Below are 25,638 nucleotides of genomic sequence, written 5' to 3' on the forward strand. Positions count from 1 at the left end.
TGCTGGTGCTTATCTCCTACCCCACTGGTTCCATTTGTGTAATCAGGATAGTTTCAGATGCAGACAGGTCACAGGTAGTGGCCTTGAGGCCCAAAATGTTGCTGCAAACCACAGCTGATACAGGTCTTAAAAATCCATTTGTGAAGACAATGCTTACTGCTTTCTGGTAAATTAATTACAGGTATGAAAGCATGATGAAACTTCAGTTTCATCTGAATGAGTCCATCCCTACCTTGTGACTTTCAGGGAGCTGTGATCTGTGAAGCACCCAGATTGGTGGATGCGTTTGAAAATGCCCACATTTTATGCACATTTGTACTTGATATAGCAGCCAAGAGGTCTTGCAGAAGAAAGATAATTATTTCCCACTGCCTTTGTGTATTTCCTCACAATACTCTGGACTGAACTGGAAACCAGTTAAACAAATCCGTTTTATCGGCCTTGTAAAGCTTTCCTGATTGACTCCCTGTTGTGCTGTTGAAAACTGAGGGAAGCTAGAGGAAGGATTTGTCAAGATGAAAAAACCCAAGTCACCAAGTGTGTCTGTGTGTTTCTGTGCACAAAGAACAAAAGAAAAGGTGGAATTATGAAGCTGTTAATTTGTCAGTAATGAACGGAGAGTTGCCAAGGCCCAATCTTCATTCATGAACTGTCTTTAGTTGCAAAGTGTATAGGACTCAAGGTAAGGCTTGGAAAAGTCCTTTCTAGCTCTGCTTTATCTGGAGGTGCCAGGGCTGGTGGGGCACTTCCAACCCCACATGGTGCAGTGTATCAGATTGTCATTAAAATGTTACCCTGAGTACACTAGCATTCAAGAGCTAATTCAGTATGAGCAACCAAAGATATGGCAATGCAAGACACAGGAAGAAACTGAAAATGTGTGAAAAGTGTGCTTTGGGTCAAATTGAAAGTTGATGAGAGACAGGACTTTATTTTAATACATAAAGACTGCACTCTCTAAGAAACATTTTCTGCTTCTCGCCTCTCTCTGGTACTTTCTACCACTGAAACAGGAAATAGCACAATGATTTTGGGGGCCCAAGCCACCATTATTTTTTCTTTCTGCCTGAGACTTGACTCCTCATACAAAGGATATCAGCAGTCTCTTCCCAGACTGAGGTTACTGTGGGCCAGGAAAGTAAGTGCTCAGAGTATCCTGCTGCACCAAAAGCTATCTTTTGGGTCTGCTTTTAGTTTTTAATCTAGGAATGAGGGGGAAGTTCATGGATGGCTACCAAATCATTGCAGGTGGTTGAAAATATTTAACTCTGCTTTTTTAATAATAGGCAAACATTTGCACTTAAAAAAAAAAAAAAAAAAAAAAAGTGTTCTAAGATCTATCTGATTCCCTTGAGCCATTCAGCATGTTACTGACAAGATCAGTCTGGGATGTGGGATTCATTCCATGAAAACAACCTTTTCCTTTCTTCCAGGGCAGAAGTTCCTTGCAGGTGCCAGTCACCACTGTGGCTCTGTCTGTATCAGCTAGGGCTGAGGGGAAGCACTCTAGCTAAAACAAACACCCATCTGGCCTGTGAGGGGTCTTTTTCCTGTCAAGTTATGAGGACCGAAGGGCGTTTTTTTGACTTTGGAGAGGGAACCACATCTGTTGAACAGCGGCAGTGCTTGGGTGAAAGGTTTCTTTCCCTCAGCGGCGTGGGTGCGCAGGGAGTGCTCACCTGTGGCTCTGTTGGTGCAATGCCGATGTTGAGCGAGGTTATCGTCCCCCAGGCTGCTACTAAAGGATGTCCTGCCCCCTCCCTCCCTTTGTCCAGTGTTGCCAAAACTTGCCTGGTGATTCAGCTGCTCCTCTCTTGGTAAGGAGCTCCTCAGCCAGCTTCTGGTTTGGACTCCTCTAGGCCTAAAACCTGGGCCTAATGTGTTTGGCTGGACATAAATCAAAGCAGAACTTAAAAAAAAGAGTTGTTTGTGTTTTAGAGATATCATATCATTCAGACTTCAAAATATAAATTCTGTTTAAAGTCTTTTTCCCTCCCCTGTGGTTAGGCTTCGTTAGCTGCTAGACTTCCTTAGTCTCAGATACAGTGTTAGTATAGATTAAGGAGGAAAACAGGATCTTTGTTTGGGCTATACGTATGTCTAGATTGTGCTGTGATTGCCAGTATATTTTTCTTCTTCCGGCTGCATGTCAGCTTGAGATGAACACTTCATTGTTGTCAAGCCACCTGTACTATCGCAAAGTACCAGCTGACTCTATCCATGGTGCGCAGAGGAAATGAAGAGATACTGGTCCTCTGAACAGAGCCCTTATCTCCTGATGATGGTGACTTGGATTAGCTTTTGTTATGACCTTTGCTGTGAAAAATGCCCAAGCTTTTTGTCTGTTGTGGTACTGCTTTAACAAGGCTATCCTGAGATGGCATGGAAATGATCTGCAGTGTTTTTGTCCTGCCTTTGGTGTGCAAAACTGCTCTGCCACATGCTGAGGGTGCCATGCTACCATGCCAGCATCTGCTGGTCTCTTGGCTCTGCTGGCACTGATGGATGTTCTGAGTCTCTTGAGATCATAGAAGCATAGAACAATGTAATTGTTCAAGTTGGAAGGAACTTTTAAACATCAATCTAATCAAACTCCTCTCCCACCTCTCAGGGTAACCTGCTCCTTTGCCTCACTAGCATTGTAGAGAATGATTCCCTAGTATAAGAGTAAACATGTTTGGTTTGGTGCTCTCCCTTTCTGGGGGCGCCTAGATTTCCTTCTCACCTTCCAGGATGTTGGCCGAGGTCATGATAGGGATGGTTGTGTGGCCACAGACTTGTGGCCTGGTGACTTAGTTTTCCTCAGAAGCTGCAGTTATGTTCCACGCTTCCATCTCCAACTTGCCCTGCTTGCCTTGTTCTGGTATTAATGCCTATGTGTCCAGCTCTGTTTTTTACCTTTCTGCTCTTTCAGAAAACTGATAATGAAGCTGCAGCCAGAGTGCCATTTCTCTTGGTGGTGTGTCCCCTTTTCTTCCCTTGCTGATTTGGACATCCTCAGGGACATGAATTGTAGGAAAACTAACAAAACCACCACAACAAAAACCAAGTGAATTTAATTTACTTCGGGTTCACACTTGTATGTTTGCAGGCTTGATGAGTAACAAAGCCAGTGGAAGAGGTGGGACGGGGACTTTCACTTCTGGCATTAGCTCAAGCATGCTTGGCTCAGAGCTGGTGAGAAGCAGAATTCCCAGTCTCTAGCAGGCTCTGGCTGTAATTTAATATCACGTGGTGTGTTAGGGATTTGGATTGTATTTGCCTGACAGGCAGCTAGAATGGGTTAAAATATGCTCCTCCCTTGGGCATGCATCTGAGTTCCTTTGCAGAAGGAATCAGGGTGCCAAGTTTGGGGCATGCATCTCCCTGTGGGTGATGGCCCCTGGCAGTGTGTAGGCTAAAGATGCCCCCCCAGACACTGTGGTTGCGTTTGCAGGTGCTTGTCTCTCAGATATTGAGGCTCAGGGTTCTGCCTTGCAGTAAGAGGGTAGGATCCTGCATGGCCTCTGAGGGATGGCAGCTAGCTGCTGCATTTCACCAGGAGGAATATTTTTGCTCTGCAGTGTAATGTGAATGGATTGTAAGTGATAACTGTGGTTCTCTTCCATGCTCACAGTATAAGAATGGTCTTTTTTTTCTCTCTTTTTTTTTTCTTTGTGTGTGTGTGTACGTTTCTTCTTCTATCTTCACCCCAGCAGCCATTTCTCCTCCAGCAATTCAGTTCCTTTGTTTCTCATGCTTGCCAAACCTTTTTATTAATCTAGTATTTCTCTGAACTTTTTCCAAAGTTTTTCTAGACTTTCCACCTTGAATGAGCCTCATGAAAAAATCTGAGCCCTTTTTTTGGGGCAGAATACTTCTTGTTCTTCTGCTCTTCTGATGATTTTTTTTTTTTTTAAATGAATACTCACAGTGCTTTACATAAAACTTAGGCTGACGTGCTGTAGGAATTTATTGAGTATTATCTACTTATTCCTGGCTTTGGGCCCAACTAAAGTCCCACTAAAGTCTTTGGTTGGCTGAGAGCAGTAAGGTCTATTTGCAAGCCAAAGATACTCCGTGCTCTGGATGACATATCTCAGCATCTCCCTCCTTCAGACACATGCTGTCCCTCCTTGCACCCCTTGTCACTTGTGAGTGACACAGTATGGGGACACTTTGCCCACTTGAGTTGTGCAGCAGCTGTCAGTCTGTGAAGAAAAGAAGGAGCTGCAGCTGACAACCAGCTTCTGTTCCTGCCTGTGTCCTCCTGTGCCCCAGCAGCTCCTGTGCTGCATGGTGTCAACATTAATGTTATTGTTAGACCTGGTTCTGTTGCGACAAACATGCAGAAGTGCTTTTCAAGTGACTTACCTCTGCTGGAATCTGTCTGCTACTTTACTGCCGGATTTCTGTTACTTCTCCACTACCTTCCTCTATTTCATCCTCTTCTCACTGCAGCGTGACTGTGGGTTCAAACAGTTGTGCAGTGCAAAATACTCCAGATTTAAATTCAAAGCAAAACAAAAAGGTCCCCACCCTGAACTGAACTTGCCCCTTTAACCCTGCAATGTGAAGCCTGGCTGGGATCCAGCCTGGAGGCTTTCCTTGGAATTGCTCTTCAGGGCACAGATTCCTGCAGAAATAATAGCAGGAACCTGATCAGCTGGGCTTTGCCAGGCAGCTGCAGTCCAGTGAAGACTCCCCTCCTTTGGACTTCTCTGGGGTTCTTGCGTAAATGGGGGAGTAAGGGAAGCAGACAGAAATACAGCTGTGATTCTAAATCCTCGTGCTCCTTGAAGGATTTAAACCATGTAGGTGAAATTGTTCAAGCTCTCATTATGGAAAATGGATATCTTTATTTCACATGTTCATTCTGTGGTGCTTCATTAAAAGCTGGTTCGTTGTTGGACTGTGCTGGACTCTTACTGGGAAAATTGCTGCTCTTGTTTTCTGGCCTGATCTGGCTTCCCTTAGAGCTAAAAGAAATCTGTTGTGCTCAGTGGGTAAATGGCAAGGTAAAAACTGGTGCAAAACCAAATGCATGCTCTGAGTGAGCCGATCCTGAGACTGAGATCCCTTGTATGAGCTATAACTAAGGGCAAAAAGCACATAAACAGAGCTGTTCATGTCTAATTTGAGCAACAAGGAATGTGCCCACTTCTTACTGTCTGGCTCAGAATGGCAAACAGGTGAGCCTGCCCACTTTGTTTTGCACTGGGACATGGCTGGTTTGCAGGGCCACCTCAGAACCAGGGCACGTTTGTGCTGCTCCTTGTGGAGAATGCTATGTAGGGGCATATATGCACTGTTGCTATTTACAGCATTGCTGCCAAGTCAGTGTCTGAAACACTGCCTTTGACCTGGTTGGCAGAGCTGATACAGAGTGGTACATATGGATTAACCCTGTGCTCCTGACTCTCTCACAGGCAAGGTCTCTGAGGCAGGAGTTAACTCAGGGCAAGATCTTGTCTCAGACATCTTGATCCTGCTCTATTTCAATGAATTTGCCATTACGCTTTTCTAACCAGGGTGAAGAAGCCTCAATTGTTAGTGTTGTCTCTTCTTTTATTTATTTATTTATGCATTTTCCACAGGGAATGAAGCATTTATTTCTGTTGTGCGGAAAGTACCATCCAAAACTTGTCCATATTTCTGATGCTGGATGCAGTCCGTAGGCAGAGAGTGATTTAGTTCTGTGTGTGTGAGAGAGGTTTTATTTTTAAAGGGTACGGTTTATAGAATTGCACATGCTAGTTCTTTAAAAGCCCATCAACTGAGCTCTTTCTTCATAGTACTCAAATGAGAACACAGTGTTTTCTGTATTGTTTGGAATAGCCTGGGAAACAATGCCTCCCAGTGTGAGCAGATCTCCTTCAGTGCGCTGGCAAACTCATCTAGGAGGAATGTGGTTATCGACTAACCCATGATTTCTGATAGCAGGAGCGAAAAAGAGTGGAAAAGTACTCAGCTGCCTGCAGTCCAATAACACAGAAGCTCACTGATGTGCGTGATAATGTCGATTCAATTTAAAATGGCCATAAATCCCATTGGCCTAACACAGCATCTTGGCTGTCCAGCCGTGCTAGTACAGCACTGGGTGAAGGCCTCCAGTGACATAAACTGATGCAAACTGGTGCAGCTCGACCAGCAGCTGTGAAGAAGCTCCATCTCCAACAGCTGAATATTTGGGCCTGTGATGCTTCATGACAGTTTCTCTTGCCAAAAGTGTGCTCTGAATTAATGCTTGCACTTGTGGGTAAGCTTTTGGATGGAAAATGTAATGAGCCATTGTTGCTGTGAGTGTCTGAATTCAATGACTGAAAGTTGGCATCAGTTTGTAAAATATAAAATAAGGAACACGGGGAACAAACTCACTTGCACAGAGATTAATGTTTTTTTTTTTCTCCCCTGGGTAGAGATTGGGAAGAGAACAGGTTCTCTGCCATTTCTCCAGTGAGCAGAAGAGACTGGAGGGATTTCAGTTCTTGGAATATTACAAAGGTCGCTGACACTTGTCCTTGCCTCAACTTGGAGGCTGCCCAGATTCTGGAATCGAGCTACTACTTCCGCTCCACATCCCGAGTGTGCAGCACTCTGGTAACTTTCTTGGGGTGAGTGAGCTGCATGAAGGGCCTCTGAGGGGCTCCTGCCTCCCAGCCCTTGAGCTCACAGGGAGCTGCTGGCTGGCCACTGGCAGTTTTGGGAATGGACTGTGGCGAGGATGGAAGCTGATGGTTACTGCAGTGAATCAGGAGTGCAGGGTACCAATTTCTGATAAGTGCTCATGTTTTGACTTTGTGTTAGGAGCCTGGAGCAAAAAGAGGCATGGGCACACTGGAAAGAACCCAGTGAAGGGCCATGAAGATGATGAAGGACCTGAAGCACCTCTCCTGTGAGGACTGAGAGAGCTGGGACTGTTTAGCCTGGAGAGTCTTAGAGGGGAATTTTACCAATGTCCATAAATATCTGAAGGGAAGGTGCAAAGATGAAGCTGAGCTCTTGTCAGTGGTGGTTAGTGCTAAGGCAAGAGGCAACAGGCTTAAACTGAAACATAGGAGGTTCCCACTAACTGTCAGGAGGCACTTCTGTGGTGTGCAAGTGATGGAAAACAATCTGCCCAGAGAGGCTGTGGAATTTCCTCCTTGGAAATCTTCATCAGCATCTGGATGTGGTCTTGCTCTGAGTGTCCTTGCTTGGGCAGATGTTGCATCAAATGGATCTAGAGGTCTCAGTCTCAAACATTGTATGATTCTGGGATCCTTGGCCACTGCTTTCCCATGATGAGTTAGGGCTTCTGCTTCTTTCCTTCAGTTTATGATGAAGGCTGAGTTCTCCAGAGCTTGTCAGATCAGACAGACTTTGAGAGAGGGAACAAGGAGTAGCATGGCCGAAACATGCTGGTGAAGCAAAACCCAATGCAGCTTTCACTGTTCTGGGGATTTGGAGAGCTACTCTTTGAGCAATAGCAGAAGGAGCAGAAAACTGTGCAAATCTGAAGGAAAACTCATACTGCTGTGGCCTTTACTGGAGAGATCAACAAAGCTGGGACTGGCAGTCCTCTGCGCTGCATGGCTCAGGCCAAGAGATGCTGCAGAAACATCTCAAACACCATAGTACTGCCATGGTACTTGCCTTAGAGCACTCTCATTTGTTTTGCTTTTACATAAATAGCTTTTGGAAGAAATGTTTTAACTTGGGGCAAGACCGACAGAGCACCAGTTGGCAGACACCACAGCCATGCGTTTTGTCATAGAGTGCCCAAGCTCCGCACTGGCCAGCCCCTTCCTTCCTCCAGCTGCCGCTGAATTTTAGTGCTTTAACCTCAGATACAGCAGAGGAGAATTGTTCAGCTCTTTTGCATTAGCGTGAATGTGCATTTCCTGGGTCACAGGCTGAACTGTGCATTTTGGAATCTTTTTGTTTCGTAACAAAAGGTTTTGAATTCCTCCTTCTGAGACAAGGAGTGCATGCAATGTAGTTGCTGTGAGCAGCCACACCACGGCACCACCATGAAAATGGACGCTGGCCAGAACCCCAAGCTCACGTCAAAACATGCTAGAATAGCACATTTTACTACAGAAAGGAATGTTAATGTGATACTATCAAATCTTATACTGCAAGGAAATTACATGTCCCAAACCACTGCAATAGGTATCTGTGACCCTGGTGAAGCTCTTTCTCCCCGGCTGTGTTTATACTTGAGCCAACTCGCTTTTCCCAAACTCCACTTTTGCCATTGCCCTACAAGCACAGCTATTGCTTCTTGCCCATCTGCATGGCCCTGGCACCCTGCATCTTGTGCAAGGAGGATGGGACAGATGGCCCCATGGCTGCAGGGAAGTTGGATTGCTTACTGCCCACTCATTTTGCAACACCAGGCCCCAGAAAGTGCTTGGTGGGGCCTATCTATCTGAAAGTGGGGCTATGCCTCCTCTTGCCCCTCCAGCAGTTCGTGTCCCAGCTGTGGGGCTGCTGTGGCTCACATGGGAGGATGCTGTGAGCTGAGGCATGAGTTTTGTGGGCAGGCGATTTGCTCAGCCAGCTGGTGCAATGTGTCCTGACATGCTGGGTGCTATGGCTGAGGCCTGTGGCACCCCTCCACCTTTTCCCACTTGGATAAGGCTGAATGTCCCTGGTCCAGTCCTGCCATTAGTCAGAGAGGGGCTGCTGCTGTGGTGTGCTCCCATGTGAGGGTGAAACAGGGTTTGTGAGAACCTGCCTACCATGCCTCATGTGGGTCAGACCTATCCTGATATTTCACTGAATGAGTGGTACTGAGTGAGAGGAAGACACTTTAATTATTATGTGTCATTGCTGCAGAAATCAAAGTGCCTGTAAGTGTTGAAACTATACTCTACAGACTGGGAGAGAGCCATCATATGGGGAAGTGACGGATTTGCAAGCCAGAGCTGTATATTAGTCATTAGTTGTCTCACATAGAGACCTCTAAGTTAGGGGATCAAGATAGACTATGTCATGAAGAACATGAAATTAAGCAAGTCAGTAATATTATTTCACTCTGGAGGATGGCGGGCCTGTATTTGCTTGGTTTCTTTATATGGGCCTGCTGATCACTTCTGAAGAACATCTTTTCCTCTTACTCTCCAGGGTAAGGGGGAAGAGGAGAGGGAAGGGAAGGGGAGGGGAGGGGAGGGGAGGGGAGGGGAGGGGAGGGGAGGGGAGGGGAGAGGCTCCTTAGCCAGAAGAATGTACCTGTAATATCCCAGCAGCACAGAACCAGCTCAGAAGCAGCAATCCAGAATCATAACTGAATTAAAACTTAACTCTAAGTCCTGTGCTTGGCAAGGATCTTTGAGAACAAATAATGCATACTCTGCTATCAGGCTACCCCAGAGAAGTGCCCAGGCCAGCCAGGCTGCTGCTGTGCTCCATCCAGGAATGCATTCAGGGCCCGGATGCTGACCAGCAGCTTGGAAAGCTGAATCAGTCATGAGCGTCATGAAGGCAGCATTGCAAACCTCAGGATGTGTTTGCTGCCACAACTTGTATGATTTTCATCAGCTGTTCGAACTGGAGCCAGTAATTTTCATTGTTGCTGGGGGTGGTGGTTGGAAAGAGGAAGAAAGGCTGTATTGTGGAAGAACTTAGATTTTTTTGTCCTTTTCTTTTTCTTTTTTTTCTGTCAATAGATAATTTTTTTTTGTGGTCAAACTACAAATGTTTATTTTCTGGATTTTTCTAAGGATGAACTTCTGCTTTGCTAAAGCAGATCAATTATGAAAGCTATAGACCAGTATTCTAGTTTTTTATCAAAAAGGGAAAAATTCTTTTTGTCTAGTCACTGTTTTCAATAGCATCACACTGACATTTTAGTATGGACTTTCTTCATCCTCGGTGGTTTTGTCCTGAGGAGTAAGCCTGCATGCTGACAGCAGTTCTCCATGGCTCTCCGGAACCTGGGCCTTATCACCACCACCTCCAGGACACCGTTCCCTGCTGCCTGACTGCCTACCCAGAGATGCCCACCTCAGCAGCACCTTGTACATTGTCTCTTCCGCTCATTTCTCTAATTGAGTCTTTTGGGGGGCTAATTTGGATTAGGTCCAATGCTAAGAACATTTGGATGTTTGTTTTTGTGAAATTGAGCCTCGGCTGAACTCTCCACTCCACTGAGTATAGGTACTCATGTTAATGTCTGTTTGACGTAGGACAATCCTGAGTTTCCACTGTGAGATCAGTGTGGCAAGCACTCTATAATGAAAGACTGCCTACAAGCTAATACCGTGAGTACAATTCCTCCATTTGTAATTCAAGAAAATGACCAGAAATTCTGGTCAATGAGAGAGAGACTTTTTACTGTTACATGGGAAGAAAACGGAGGCTTCTCGTTTTTCAGAGATCAACAAGAAGTAGTGTTTGCACTACTGGCTCTTTAGTCGTACTCACGTCAGTATTGTATATGTCCTCTTCTAAAAACGTCCATAATTAGCTGTAGCAACTTCATGAGCTTTTTAATCTCATAAAGACCCCTCGGCTAATATTTGCATTAGTTCTAATCTAATCACGTCTTATGCAAGTCTGTGCACATTTTTATGCATGCAGTGGGTCAAGTTCTTTACTGTAGGCAAGGTCTGTTGGTGACAGGTATTTGGAGAGCTGATTGTAACTGCAGCTATCTACCCAGCATCTGCATGCTGTCCTTACCTGCAGCACTTGGACAACTTTAACTTGGTTAAAATCTGCTGTGGTGAAACCACAACTCCTTCCATCCCTCTGGGTACTGCACCCAAAGCTAGAAGGGAGCTGGTGCAGGAGGAGCTATGCTACCTTTCTGTAGGCTGGCCACTTGCAGGAGAGGAGAAAGGGAGAGTTCACAATGGCCTAAAGGCCGCTGGGCCATCTGCCTTCCTTGCTGCAGTCACACTGAATGACTCCAGTGGCATGCAGGACCCCTACTAAAGAGATGGGGCAGGAAAGGCTGATCTGTTTGGTGATCTGCAGGTCAACTTTCATACTTCAGGTAGATTAACAGCAACACATGTGCATTCTTCCACATTATGAAGTTTTATTTCAGCCTCTCGTTAGGTTACATCGTGTGCACTATTCCTTTCCTGACACTTGACACAGTAGCTGCCAAGGTTGGTTTCTGGACAGGCCCATTCTGGGAACTTCATGTGCTGTGATCTGGATAAAGGGTGCTCAACTCGTGTGTGTGTCTCTGCTTGCCCTTCCACTGCAGCTTTGTTGTGGGAACTTTCATGAACCCCAGACCAGCTGCTTCCTGGTTGAACACAAAACATGTTAATTGGGGCCGTTGGCTTTGGTGGGATGGCCAGATCCTGCAAGCAGGGGTTGTCTATGTACAGTTCTTGTCTCCACAAATTGCAGAAGTTTACCTCGTCACAGAATTTGATGTAGAGAATATTAAACATTGGTAAGTGAAAGCGCATAAAAACTTTATAGCAGGTCCTTCGTTGCCCTGTACTTATTAAAAAAATCTATCAGGGTAAAAGAGTCTGCCAGGAGGTTTGTATGTGACTGTCACTATTTTCTGATTGGCCTTTTAGTAAGCTCCTTGCACAAGTTCTCCTCAAAAGATGTGCACTGCAGAGAGTAGCGTGTACTATATTGTGTGCTGTATAGTCCTGAATCAGCTCCTCTAGAAGGTTATCAGCTATTAAAAGCCAAAGAACTCCCGCCTACAAATGTAACTGCACAGGGGTGAAAATCTTTGCATCCCCTTCCTATGCTTGACGTGATCATATTTCAGTCAGTGTATGTAACAGGATTCTTGGTGTGCTTCTAAGAGATACTTGCAAACTTACAAATTCCACACAATTGAAAAAAAACACATTATCTTTCCAGAATTATTTAAGACACTGGCAGGCAGAGTTCTTTCCTGTTGTGACAGCTTTTAGTTTTGGGAGGATCATCTCCGTGCTACTGGTTTCCCAAGCTGCCAGCTTGCAGTGCCACCAGCCATGTGAATGCCATCAGTTGTGCTGAGCGTCCCAGCTCAAACCCTCCCAGCACATCCCTGACCTGGTGTGACCTCCCAAGTCCCTCCTGTCAAGGGCAGAGCTCTCCTGATGTTAATAGCAGGGATGAGCTCCTAATTCCTATAAGCACCTTTTCTCTACAAGCCCTTGGTGTGCAGAGTTCGTCACTGACTCTAAGTGTAACCAAGCAGTTGGCTCTCCCAGCACTGCTGGCTCCTACAGCAGCTGCCCTGGCTTGCTGCTATCAGTGTGGCTCCATCATTGCTGCAGTTCCTAACCTGGCTGTGCCAGCCTGTGGATGGTGTGGGTGAGTGGTGTGGGGAGACTGAGGCTGGGGCCATTTGGACCTGCAGCTGGAGTGGTGGTCCAGGGGTGCCGATCCAGCAAACACACAAGGCTAAAGCAAAAACTCTCCAATCTTACAAGCCACAGATTTCTAGTGAATCCAATACGGTAAAATTAAGTACTGTGCCTGATGGCTGGGTCACATAGTTTCAGCAGACAACCAGTTGATTGTACCGCCAACTATTTCATCTCATTGACCTTCTGGAGAAACAAAATAGGAACCAAGTGGTTTTGTGGTTAAGAAGCACCAACTTGTTTCCTAGCATGACAACTTTTCTCTGGGAAGGCTGCTCTCTTGGCTAGCAACCCTTGCAGCAGCAGCCAAAATAATATCAGCAGCCTCATGTCTCAGTTAACTCGGCTTTATATGACATTAAGGAGCATGCCAAGGCAATGAAAATTGGAACCTGAGCATTGATAGGCAGTAGCCATGAATCTGTTCCTTGATGTTTTCACTGCTGTAGAACCTTTGTTGTGGTTGGGTTTCTTCTGCGGATAAGGCCATGTAGAAATGCATTCGAGAAGGGAAGGGTGGTGGGGAGCAGGGGCAGCTTCGTGCCAGCACCGTGCTCCCCTTCCTGCTCTCATAGCCTAACAACTTGTAGGTAATGAGACTTGGGATCTCAAAGGTGCTTAGTCCTACCCAAGCAGTGGGGTTCGCTGGAAACCAAATGCTGCCTGGAGGATACCCACCATGCCGGTGGGTTCTCTTGTTTTCACAGCAATGTCCTGAAGGTTCTTTAAATTTGGTGAGGCCATGCTGACTGAGTGGCTCACTGCCAGGTTCTTTGCCACTGAGACCATACAATGTTCATTGTTACATGCTTAGATTTATCTTCCCAGCTGTATGTCCCACATCTCAGCTCATCTTCTCTGCTAGGCCAGGGAGGGAATCAGAGGGAATCAGGCTTATCTTATGTGAAAGTAGCTGGTTGCCATCTTCTTATCCAGTATTGCCATGCCTGTAATACTGCTCAGAGTGCATGAGGCAGGGACTGAGGTCCACTCTCTGCCTGTGTCCCTGGATTGCATGGATCTAACTCATCCTACAGGAGAGGTTTCAGAGCAATGCCTCCTTGCCCTGTGACACATCTATTTTTTTTAAAAGGCATTTCCTTAGGTCTGTGCTTTTCTGACCCCTGTACACAAAATGCTTGCTCTGCATCCATGGAGCACTTCTCCCATGGGATGGGGCAGAGGGCCATGTAGGTGCTCCCTGAGCCTCTGCCTTGAGCAATTTGGGGCATGGCCTCATCAGTTTCCCAAAGACATAGCCTTTGCAGTTATTGGCATGCTCAGTTTGAACTCAAAAGGTGCTTGGCAGCAGCTGAACTCCCCCAATTTTTTGTCTCCGTGTGAAGCACCAGCAGGTGCCCTGGGCAGCTTCACCCCCATACCAGCACTTTGCTCACTCTGATGGAGTAGCAACTCACAGTGCCATCTCCAGCCACCCCAAGGTACTCTCAGAGCCTGCAGAGAGGTGTAGTGTTGCAGTTTCTGCCATAGTCTGACTGAAAACAGATGTGTTCCAGTGAGAGGTCTCCCAGTGTGACCAACACAGGGCATTATCGGGGTTGCAGATGGCCCAGCAGCAGAACACTGTCCAGCGAGTCACCTGGCCCTGTACATCTCCCCAGGGCCCTGGTACTATTTTCTGGCTTTACTTACTTTCCTCACATGGAAACTAAGAGCAGGTTCCAGCTTTTAAAAAATTTTTTTTTTACTCCCCATTAGCATTCGGGGAAAACAGAAATGAAACCAACTGCTTGGGGACCAACTAAAATTAGTATTCCTCATGAATGATGACATTCCCATCAGAGAGGGAATTAGTTAAAATATTACATCTAACCCCAAAGGGCCTGATTCTTCCTTGTGGCACACAATGCTTTGCTGTGCAGCAGGGAGAGAGGTGCCCATGTCCTCAGATTTCACAGCAGAGAGTTGGCTGCTGCTTCATTAAAGCAATTATAAATGGAGTCAGTAACATGAGAAACGTATTTATCAAGCGAGTTTGCTGTTTATTTGCCTGAACTTTTTCTGTGAACATGATGCTGGCACAAGGTCCCATTGAGGTGATGAGTATCTGATTTCAGTATCTGATTTCAGTCCCTACTGCCCTACTGCCTCAGCCAGTGGCACCAGCGTGGCCATGGGCCCCGGTGGGCAGAAGACCGGCCACTCTGCTTGGCCAGGGCCATCAGTGATATGGTGTTGTGCAGCTGCTGCCTCCTGATGCTCCTAGCCTCAAGCCCTTCACTCTGTTCAGGGATGCTGGGACATGTGGTGGTGGCAAATAAAAACTTGGCAGGAACAGCTGCTGGCAGTGACCCCTTGTTTCATGACCCTTAGTGAAATGAGAGGGCTTAGAGGGGAGAGGTGCCCTTTGGAGCTTTTGAAGGGCGGATGTATCTGCAGCATAAATTGAGTTTGAGGGAGTTCTGCTATTGTGTTCTCAAAAAGAGCTGCTACAGGGCAGAGGAAATGAAGTGTCTGCCAAAGTGTCTACCATGACATGAAGTCTTTAGGCTTTAAATAAAGGAACTATGCAGCTGAATGAAGTAGGCTGACTCAAGCCAAACAGGCTTTTGTACTTTAAACAAAAAAATAAATTAAAGTCTCTCCCAGCCACGTGGCTGAGAATAATGGTGCTGCTTCTGGACTCAATGAGCCTGACCTGGGATGCACTGATGTACCTGCCTCGTCCAGGCTGGGCTGAGCAGTCCTTTCTGAGTGCAGGGATCCTATAAAGAAAGACACTCTGAGAAGTACATCTCTTGATTGACCTGGAGTAGAAAAGAGTGGCATCAGAGAAGAGAGCATCAGTGCCAGTCAAAGCCTGAAAATCAATAAAATTGTGACATATGTAAAAATCTTGTCTGTAAAGTGAACAGCTCCAGGTGTTTTTAGAGTGGTGGTAACCATACTGGTTATTATGAGAAATACTGATATGGGCTGTATTTCTTCACTTTAACATTTTTTAACAATAGAAGACATATTATCAGATCTGAAATTCAGATGATGTAGGTCTGTGTGGCCAGAACCTGATTCCTTTTAGGCACATCCAGCCTGGAGTTTGGGGGACCACCAAGGAGCTCTGTGAGAAAGCCTTCTAATGCTTTCTTTTCCAACAAAATGCTAGAATAGAAAAACCTACTCCCTTAAAACAGGATTTTTGGTTCGTAGATGAGAAGAAGTGGGTGCAGGAAGGGGTAAGTGCATCATTTCTTCCTATCCATTGTGTTCTGATTAAAGCTAAGACGTTGAGAAGACATCCACTGTAGATGTTGGAGATCAAATGAAGCAGTGGATGGATGGAGAATGTCTCCTCTGAGAGAGCCTTCTGTCTTTTACACCAGACAGGATCCTGAAGAACTGCTGATGTGCTGCAAACTGCATAATCGTTCCTTTCATTACCCCATTTCTATGGATATATCCGTATTTTTTTTCTGTTTCTGCAGGATGTTTCCAAGCCATAATTCCTGTTTTCATTGTAGGGTGAAGATGAAAAAGTTTCCCACTGGCGTTTATCAAATTAATGTAAAATTTTGCTTTAAGCATGTTTTTGTTTGATACAGTTGTAGAGTCTTATTTTAAAACATGTCTGTTTTTGTTTAGGTAAGCATAGCAAGCTCAGTGGTTAGGAAGTAATACTCATTACTACTATTATTACGATGATAAACCAAAGCTTTGGAGTATGAGTGGGTGAAAATAAAAAAAATCATATAATGGCATGTCCTCATCTAATGACAGGGATTTCTTCTTATGTAAAATTGTGCTTTGAAAATGTGTGCACTTGTGTGTACTATACAGGCGAGTATTAAAAAGCTGGATTTATTGTCATCCTTATCGGCCTTATCTCAGAAGAAGAGACTGCCATGAGTGTGGGCAAAATATGTTTCCTAGATACAGTCAGTTGGGCTGCAGGCATTTCTGCAAGCTTATGCAGACTTCATCTTTCCAAGCATTGAAATCTTCATACCTGAGCACAGAGGGCCAGGGAAGCATGGCGGGGCAGCCTGCTGCAGAGCTGCTGTGATGCTGGGACCAAGGTCTTTGCTCAACTGCCTCTGCACGCCCTGTTTCCCCAGGGGGTCTGGTTCCCATGGCATGCAGAGATGCTCTTCTGTAAAACAGGGTGATGGTTTCATTGGGCTGTGAACAGGACTAGGAAGGAGCTGCTGGAGGGAGATCAGGGGGATTCTGAAATTACACGTTTTGTGAACTGTTGTTGTGAATGTTTTAAGTTGAAGCCTGCTTTTTTGGAAAGTCCTTCTCCAAAGTAATAATAGGATTTATTAAAAAAAAAAAAAAAAGACAGGGCTATGTGATATGAAGAGGAACTCACCTATAGTAAGGACAAAACAAGAGAGATTTGTTGGCAAGAGTCATTAATAAGCTCAAAGGGGAAGAGACTGTCAGAAAGAGGAAATTCTCTGGCATGGCAGAATATCAGGTAATTCATAATTACTGCAATTATAGTAGGTAATAACTAGCATATATTCTGACTGTTCATCGGTGGCTTGCCAGGCTTCATTGCTCACAGATTCTTTCTGGCAAATCTCATCAAGTTTTGGTGTGAGTGCAGCTCTTTATGAAATCTGCTGTTTGATATCAAGCCAGAAATTCTCTGTTTCCTTAATGAAGGCAGAGGAGTCTTGGAGGCTTCCGCAGGCTGCACGGGGCTGGCACCAAGGCTGCCAAACCTGGGCTCCTTCCGCTGAGCCCACAGGCAGTGCTGCTGGGAGAGTGACTTCTCCTCACACCCACAGTGCCAACATACCACACGCTGCCTTTCTTGAAAGACTGTTTGGCTCTGCTTTTTGCAGGCCAGCATACTGTAATGGCCTTGGAAGATGGAGGTGAAAGAAGGTGATTTGCATTCCTGAAGCATTAGGTTTAGGAAAAATATGGGAGATAGTTTGCCTTTAGAGGAAAGTTCTGTCTTGTGGCAATAAGTAGATGGGTGGTATGCCTTGCAGTGAGGGATTTCATTAGTGCTGCTCTAAGAAAAGGTCAGGCTTCCAGGAGAACTTGCATTGTATCCACGTTGCATGAGCATTTCTTGGGAAAAATGTCCCTGTTGTTTACACAGGGGTGTCAAAACCACACAGAGAAAATAACATGGAGGTTTCTCTGTGCCAAGGGGCACAAAAGCAAGACAGCACCCCGTAGCAAGATCTTATCCTTTAAAAAAATGGTATGAGGGTGCAGTGATAAAGAAATTAGAGATTTGAGTAGTGTTACAAACGGGAGGCTGAAGTTGTTTTCAGCAAAATAAATGCTCTCTTGGAACAATAATCTCAATAATCTCTGATAGTCATTAAAACTGTGCAGGGAGAATGATTTATTTGTGTACATCCATGTGAAACAGACAATAGGTTGTAATTTAATGGCCTGGGTGAGAACTAATCAACCATTTGGCTCTTGTGGGAATCTTAATGAAAAGTGACTGCAGGCTCCTTAACTGGCATGCCTTGAAGAAATCGTGGCTTTTCTTGACTGGGAAAAGGTCAGCTACATTACCATGGCCGCAGTAAAATGAGCTTGGAAGCTGCATTGGGACAGTATGCACTGAGAAGGAATGTGCAGCTTTAGCAACTTAAATGTTTTGGGTGGCTAGGTAGGAACAGCTCTTGATTGACTGGGAATATCCACATTGTTGAGAACTGCATTCATTTTATTCTGCTGTGTATGACCATGGGCGTATTGAGGAAGACACCAGTTGCAGTGATGGTTCTGTCTGAGTCACAGCTGTGCTTATGAGCTGTTGTCATTGTAGCATGTGCTATTTTCTGGCAGCATCGCTGGTAAACCAGGACAGAAATAATTGCCTGGTCTGTTATACCATGGATGCTGGTTCTCTTGGTGATGGATGGCTTCTGAATACTTGAAGAAATGTGACATGTCTAGTGGACAATTTAAGGCTGAAAAAATACTTTAGACTATGAGACCCATGTGGCATTTTTTATAGCGCACATGGCAGAGATACAAATATTATTCATCAGTGGATGTGGGAAAGTAAGAAAGAGATGCAGAATTCACAGGTAACGTAGCAAATTTCAAAAGAAAAAAGCCTAAGCAAAACTTGCCACCTTGGTCATCTTCCTCTCTGGGAGGTTTTGTTGTCTAGTTCTTAGGGGCAGTGCTGACTGTGGAGAGGTGCAGCCTAGAGCAGGCCAGTGATACTCAGGCTCAAAGGCAGGAGTTCTGAGAGCCATGCTGTTTTGTGATTGTACAGTTGATGATACAAACCCAGGGCATTTAGGGCATCCTTCATATGAAGGATGCTATTCCCATGAGATTGTTGTGGTGAAAGGCTGCACAGCTCCACTGAAAAATATCTGGTCATCTTGCCTTTATGAGTTTTAAATCAGAAAAGGGAGGTCTATATAAAGCCCATGTTGTACCAGAAATACGTAGAATAGGTGAAGGTCCACACACTTTCACCAAGACTGAGTTGACACAGCAAGAGTATTAAAGACTCTGACATGACTCTCGCACTTAACAGCTGAATGCAGAGGAACAGATTGTGTCTCCAACCCAAAAACACATCAGTTTCTTAAAGTGCTGTAGGATTTTAAGCTTGCTGAAGAGGAGAGAGTCTTTCAAAGAATGTCTGCCAGCTCCTCAATATAGTTGTGCATGGTAACAAGCAGTGCAATGCTGGCACTAGGTCCTTTGAAAATTTCTACATGTCTTTGAAGAAGGGCCTTGCATCTGCCAAAACTGTGTCATTTGTGTGGCATTTTTCTCAGAGGACCAGACAAGCTGCCTTCCTTAAATTGCCCATTCTACACAAGCAAGTGGTATCAGTGTTTCTGTTGTGGTGATTTCAAATGGGAAGGACAAATGTAGCATGTTCTTGGTTGTTAACCAAAGCAGAAGGATGAGACATCTAAGAGATCTGTGAGAAAGCAGAAATCTTTCTAAGGCTGGAGAAATCAAACTGAAGGGTGCAAATTGGCAGGTATGGGAGCTGAAGGAAAATGGAGCAATGCTTTTAATACGGTGAGAAACAAAGGTCATCTTTGGACAGTGTCCTGAGGAATTAGCATGTGACAAACATAGGTTATGACTACATTCATTGACATTGCAGAAGCTTTTGTAGTGTTGTCCTACTGATATTTTTTTCCCTTACCCTGATGGCCTTTGCAGAGGCTATCCAGTTTCAGTTATTCTCACGGGTTTAGGAGTCACAGAAGAAGAGTCACTGATGAGACATGATCTAGAGGGTGTTATATTTTGTACATAGTGAAGCAGAATATCTTGTCTCTGATTCCTCTCCTGAATGCAGCCAGATTTCCTCATGTGCTATTAATGGTGACTTGTAAAGCCCTCAGAAAACAGGCTGCTACTCTTAGGCTCCTGGTCCTAATTGGTGACCTGATGGTTCTTGAGTTCCTCATCAGGATCCACTGAAATTACAGCAGGCTCCAAGGACTGCTTGTAAAGGCTCTTTTTAAAGGCAAAAACCTAATTGCCAGCTGTTCAGAGGCAAGAAATTAATGCTTAAAGTTAAAAGCTTCATTAAATGCTCTGCTTCTGAAGACACTGAGTACATTTTTTTGCTATTTTGAATATTTTGCTTTGATGACTACCTTGTTCCCAACACAAGTTTACTCCTGCTCATCTTCCTAAACAGGTATTTGTACGTGGAGCTAGCTGTTCACAGACGTTTTTTTCCGAACACAGCTGTACTTGTGAAGAAATTGGTGCTCTCAGTCATTCATCCTCTCTCCTGCAGGCCTTTCTCCTGGAGGTGGCAACCTCCAGCACAGAATAGCAGCAAATTGCTGCAGAGATGGGATGCAGAGGGCAGTTGTGAAGTCAAGTGACTCTGGCTGCTGGGACCTAGAAGGCAACATTTCACTAAGTTATCCTTCAGGCAGCAGAGACCCTGTGAGCCAGAAGTTAAGGCAGTCCAGAATTAATAAATAAATAAACTGGGCTGTTTATCCAGTGGGAATCCCTTGGAGCAACATTACTGGGCACAATAATCCTTATTGTTCCTTTTTTTTCTGTGTTGTACAAGCTAAGCATGACAGTGTTGAAAGGCTTCCTCCAGCAGCTGAATTTACTGTGTCAATGCAGCCACTTCACCTCAGGCTGTCTCTTTGCTTCCTCAGCAAATGGATGGTTGTTATGTTTTTTACCTTCTTTTTCTACATTACATAGGATTTCTTTTTCTTCTACACTTCCTGTTAAAATCTCCACAGTAATTTTCTCCCTCTTTACTTTTCAAGCTGCATGTAGGCCTCTGCCTCTCAGTGCTAGTTATATCCTGGAGGCTTATACTGTTTTAATAAATAGTTTTAAAGCCTGATTATTTAACATTATTCAACATGTCATCTTGCATATCCATGCCATGGATAGGGAAAAATTAACTACATATGCAGCCATCCCCACTTTTCTCCTGTCCAGGGCACTCCAGGGAGCTGCCATTGGGCTCCTCATTTAGTACCACAGGGGGAGCTTGAGTCCCATTAGGGACCTGCAGAAGATCAGCATCAGGAAACTTGTGACAGAGGCTACAAAGGCAAGGCAGACATACACGGCCTGTACCATTCTTCTACCACAAGCTGGTTAACATAAAGAGGCACATAATCTCCTCATAAATGTTTATGTCTATCAGACTAAACATTTTTGTGGTTGGGCCCAAGTTTTGTGCTCAAAATTACACTGAGCTCAGCTGCAAGCTGATATACTTCTGTGGATGCCTGTAATAAATACTGCTGGGGCTGAGTCTCTTGAGCTGCAGGAGGCACTCTGAGGAATCAGAAGGGATGTAAAGTTGAAGTTATTGATCCCTGTTAGAAAAAGTTTCTGAAATGATTTGAGAAAGGATTAGGAAAACATATTTGTTGGATGAATTAACATTGAAATCAACATTACAACTGTGAAGCCATAGAAGGCTTTTATTTCTACATCAGTTTCCCTTGGAATGAAGAAAAAATATGGATGTTAGTTTTGTGTATTTAAATCTTTTGGCATGTTTAAGAAGGTATTAAACACCTAAGCTCTTTCAGATTACTCTCTACTTCCTTGCCTTTGGAGCTATGACAACTGACACCAGTCGAAGCCTACTACACTCCAGCTCGGTGATGTTTTCAAACAGCACAGCCTATCAGAGAAGCAGCAAGGAGTTCAGCTGTGAAAGATTGGATTACTTGTTTGTAACAAGAACCGCCATTTAAGTCATTTCTCCTCAGTGTATTCTGGCTAAAAGGAATTAAAAAAAAAAATTGTTTGAGATTTTATATTGCTTTTAACACATACCCAGGAATAATATTTCCAATGTTTCTGTCAGAGAGCTTGACCTAAATCCAGTTCTTTAACATCAATTCTGAGACAAGCAGTGAATGAATGATGTCCATAATTTCAAGCTGGCATTTTTGATCACAAAAGCTCATCCCGTAATTAGAGTGTATATTTCTGAATATTTGTTAAAATCTGCTGCTCAGTGTTTCTGAAAATGTGTGGAATGGAGATAATAACTGCACTGTGGCTTCTTAAAACTGTTCAATTTGGAACTCTTTGAAGTCTATGTTCAGCAACAAAAATGAAATCAGAATGTGACATTAAGGTTTTTTTTTTCCACAAAAATAACCTATTTCAGCTAGCATACTTTAAAACAAGAGTTGATATATGATTGCAAATGCTAGTGCTATTCAGAATTGCCTGTATTTGCTTTTCTGTTGTGTGCTTGCAGTAACTGAAATTAGGTGGAGGGTGAATACCAGCAGGTGTCCTAATTTCAATTCATTTGTTTTAAGACTGGGCCAGAAATTACTGCTAAAACTGTGTACACATTTGATTCTAGGAAGATATCTGATATATTTGAGGGAATTGTCACCTTTTGGAAGTGGTGGAACTTATTTTTGGCTGTCAGTTATCTCTATTTTTATTCTGTGAATAACAGCAGAAAATTAAGAAGCAAAAGTGTTTTGATAGGGCAAAATGTCCTTAATATGTTAATGTGAATTCCAGAAGGAAACTTGTGAAGTGCAAGCATAATGCTTATTGGGCAACTGGTTTTGCTGAAATGGGCTGCAATAACAAGAGCCCAACAGTTAGTTTGGATATAGGGAGACTTGAAGGAGCCAGGAACTTCCTGAGAGCACAAGTCAAAGGGGCAACTTTTTAGATTTTTCTCCTAAATATAGCCCTTTTGAGCAATCCCAGAAGTTAAATAAGCATTAAATGTTGTCTTTAGAGTTGCTGGAGTGTGGCTCTGAGGTATGTGGGAGGATCCACCTCGAGCTCCCCTCGACTTGGTGCCAGAGAGCAGAGGCGAGGGATGGGTGAGGTGGGGATGCACTGCATCCAGTGATAACTCAGAGTTTGGATAAGCTGGCAGGAGTCTGTCTTCATACAGTCCCGAGGGATGGGGCTGGAGAGGTGAAAGAAAGTATGAGTTATGTCAATATGGGATTTATCTAGGTTCCCTGCAGGCTTTTGATTTTGGCTATGCTTGACAAGGATGTGCAGCTCCTCCTGTCTCATGCTGTGATTTAGAGCTGTAGTCTTTACCTCTTGGTGGCTGTGAATATTTTAACATGGATAAATTTTCCAGAAACTTTTTATTTTGTTTTCTGTCTTTGTCTGTATTTGGAAATCACTGTCTTGAAATCCAACTGGATATTTAAATAGGATGGATTTCTTTTTCTTTCTATCTCATCAAAGTGTTGGTGTTTTGCAAATGCAGTTTTGGGTTAGCATTGGGTGCCTATAAGGTGGGGACAAGCTTGGCTTTGGTGACCAGAACATGGAAGAACTATTCAGAATTGTCGCACATCTTTGGTTTGATATTTCAGAAATAAAACAAATTTACTACATAGATTCAAAAAAGAAGGCAGGTCTTAGGGGGTAAGTGGCAGAGACAATTTTTTTTTCCCTCTCACATCAAGTATCCTATAGTCTCCTGGCCAGGATACTTTCTGAGAGAGGGATTTGCACCCTCCTTTGAGTTGGTCTTACTCCTCCTTTGTGACCTTGTTCAACATGCTGGAAAGCAGGGAGTTTGGAGGGAAATCTTCAGGTTTTGCAGTTACAATGGGCTGTCTCATAACATGGCAAATACAGTAACTGAGTGAAGGTTAATGTAGCACCTTGAAGTCATTTACACTGTTTAATTATGGTGTTGGGTCTCAGCAGGATTGCCTCAAGTATCTTGCAAGGTCTGTGCTTGGAGATGGTTTCAGGCCACCCTGGATGGCACCCGCCCCCCAGATTACAGCTGGTTGAGAATCACAGCGTCATGGAATGGCTTGGGCTGAAAGGAACCTTTCAGCCATGAACCAAAGATCATCTCATTCCAATCTCCTGCCATGTTGCCACCTACTACCTCAGGCTGCCATGGCCCCATCCAACCTGGTTTTGAACACTTCCAGGGATGGAGCACCCACAGCTTCTCTCAGCAACATGTCCCAGTGCCTCACCACCTTCTGAGTAACAAATTTCCATTCAATATCTAATCTAAGTATCTTTTTATTTTTCTTTTCTTTTCTTTTTTTTTTTTTTTTTAAGTTTAAAGCCATTCTCCTTTGTTTATCACTATGTGCCTGTGTAAAAAGCTCTTTTTCTTGTTTACAAGCTCTTTTCAAGTACTGGAAGGCTGCAATGAGGTCTCCCTGAAGCCTCTTCTCCACTCTAATGCTGCTACTGGCATACCAGCAACAACCCAAGGAGTTTCCTGGATCCAGCTCTTTGCTCATGAAGGTTGATAGCCAACCCAATCCAGGAGCTGTGGTGGTGCAACTAATCCTTCATGGAGCATGGGTGTACAACTGTGGGTTGCTGCATACTATTGGAGAACTTCTTCATGACAAAGAGTGACTCTTGTGTCCAAAGCATTTGGATTTCTAAGCCACTGATTTAAAACAGCAGACATGTAATTACGTGCTGCCATCCTGGACTCAGCACTCCCCTCATGCCCATAACTAGATGAAACTTTGTTCTCTGGGAGACCAAGTTACAACCTACCTAAGAGCAGATTTCACGACTCTGTCAGTCTGGATGAGCCTAAAAGAGCTTTTGCAGCTCTCTCTTCTACTCTTTCTGCAGGCTTGATCTTGATCTTTGATCTCCGGATCCACAGCCTTAAAAAAACACAAGAGTTTCACTGTGGTTGGGGCAGAGCCATCACATCTTCCACACTGTAAATCTAACTACTGTGTTTGAGCATTGCCTCTGATGCTTCTTACTGAGATCATTGTTCCACCCTTTCCTGTTTGGTTTCTTTCACAATTACTTTTGAATGAACTCCCTAGTAAGGAGCCCATCATAAACAAACACACTGAGCTTTGCACAATACAAAATAACATTGATTTCCCAGTTATCATCCCCTGAAATATAAGAAATGCACCCCAAATATAAGATGAAAGAATCCCAAAGGGATGGAAAACAATCCAGGAAAGTCATAGCCTCAAGTGACAGCCACCACCAGTGTAGCTGGGTACTCTACAGACCAGTTTTCAGACTGTAAATGGAAGAAGACAATGGTATAGGCTGATGGATCCCCCCAGAAGCACCCCTTCTCCAGACTTCCAGCAAGGTCTCACGTTGATTCAGTGTCCTCTAGTGGCAAATCTGTGGCACAGGTCTGGCATAGAGTGAAATGGGGACCCATTGTTGAATAGCTTCATGGCAATCAGGAGAATTCAGCCTTGGATTAAATAGTTTAGTGGAAGGAGAAATTTTGCACGTCTTATCCAAGCCATGTGTATTATGGATAACACCTTTGTGGGATAACCCTCCCATAGTGTCAGTGCAGTCTGCTTTGGCCTGGGAGTTAGATGTGCCAAGGAGTCTTCTGGAGAGTGCTGTTACTGCAGCTCTTCAAGACACTGTTAAAGCTGAGCAAATTGTCCATAAATGTACAGGGTTGTTCGTATGAGTGACTGAGATACTTTCTCAGGGTGAAAAATTTACTGCTTCTTCTGGGTTAAAGATAAAAGTTGAGGCTGAAAAGCGAGACTGAGCTCTCTGCCTTCCTGCAGCTGGCAGGGAGCCGGGGGCATTGCTCAGCAGCAGCATTACTCGGGAGAGTCAGCCCTCAAATCCCTCCTCCATAAGCACAGGGAATAACACACTCATTATGGATGTCCTCTGCATATTGGCACAAATTCTTCTCAGCACATTCAGTAGTCTTTGATTATTTAAAAATTTATCACAACCAAACTGCATTTAAAGTGCTTTCCTTGGTCTCCTTTTCTAAGTCATGCTGAAATTTCTTCTTTTCTCCTCCACCACTTTTATTTCCATCCTCCCAAATTCCTCCTAACTCCACTGTTGACTGCTGTTTCCTGACTTATGATTTAGTGATTTCAAATCCCCTTAGACTCTGGGTATG

Source organism: Lagopus muta, chromosome 1 (genome assembly GCF_023343835.1).
Source record: "Lagopus muta isolate bLagMut1 chromosome 1, bLagMut1 primary, whole genome shotgun sequence".
NCBI classification, from domain to species: Eukaryota; Metazoa; Chordata; class Aves; order Galliformes; family Phasianidae; genus Lagopus; species Lagopus muta.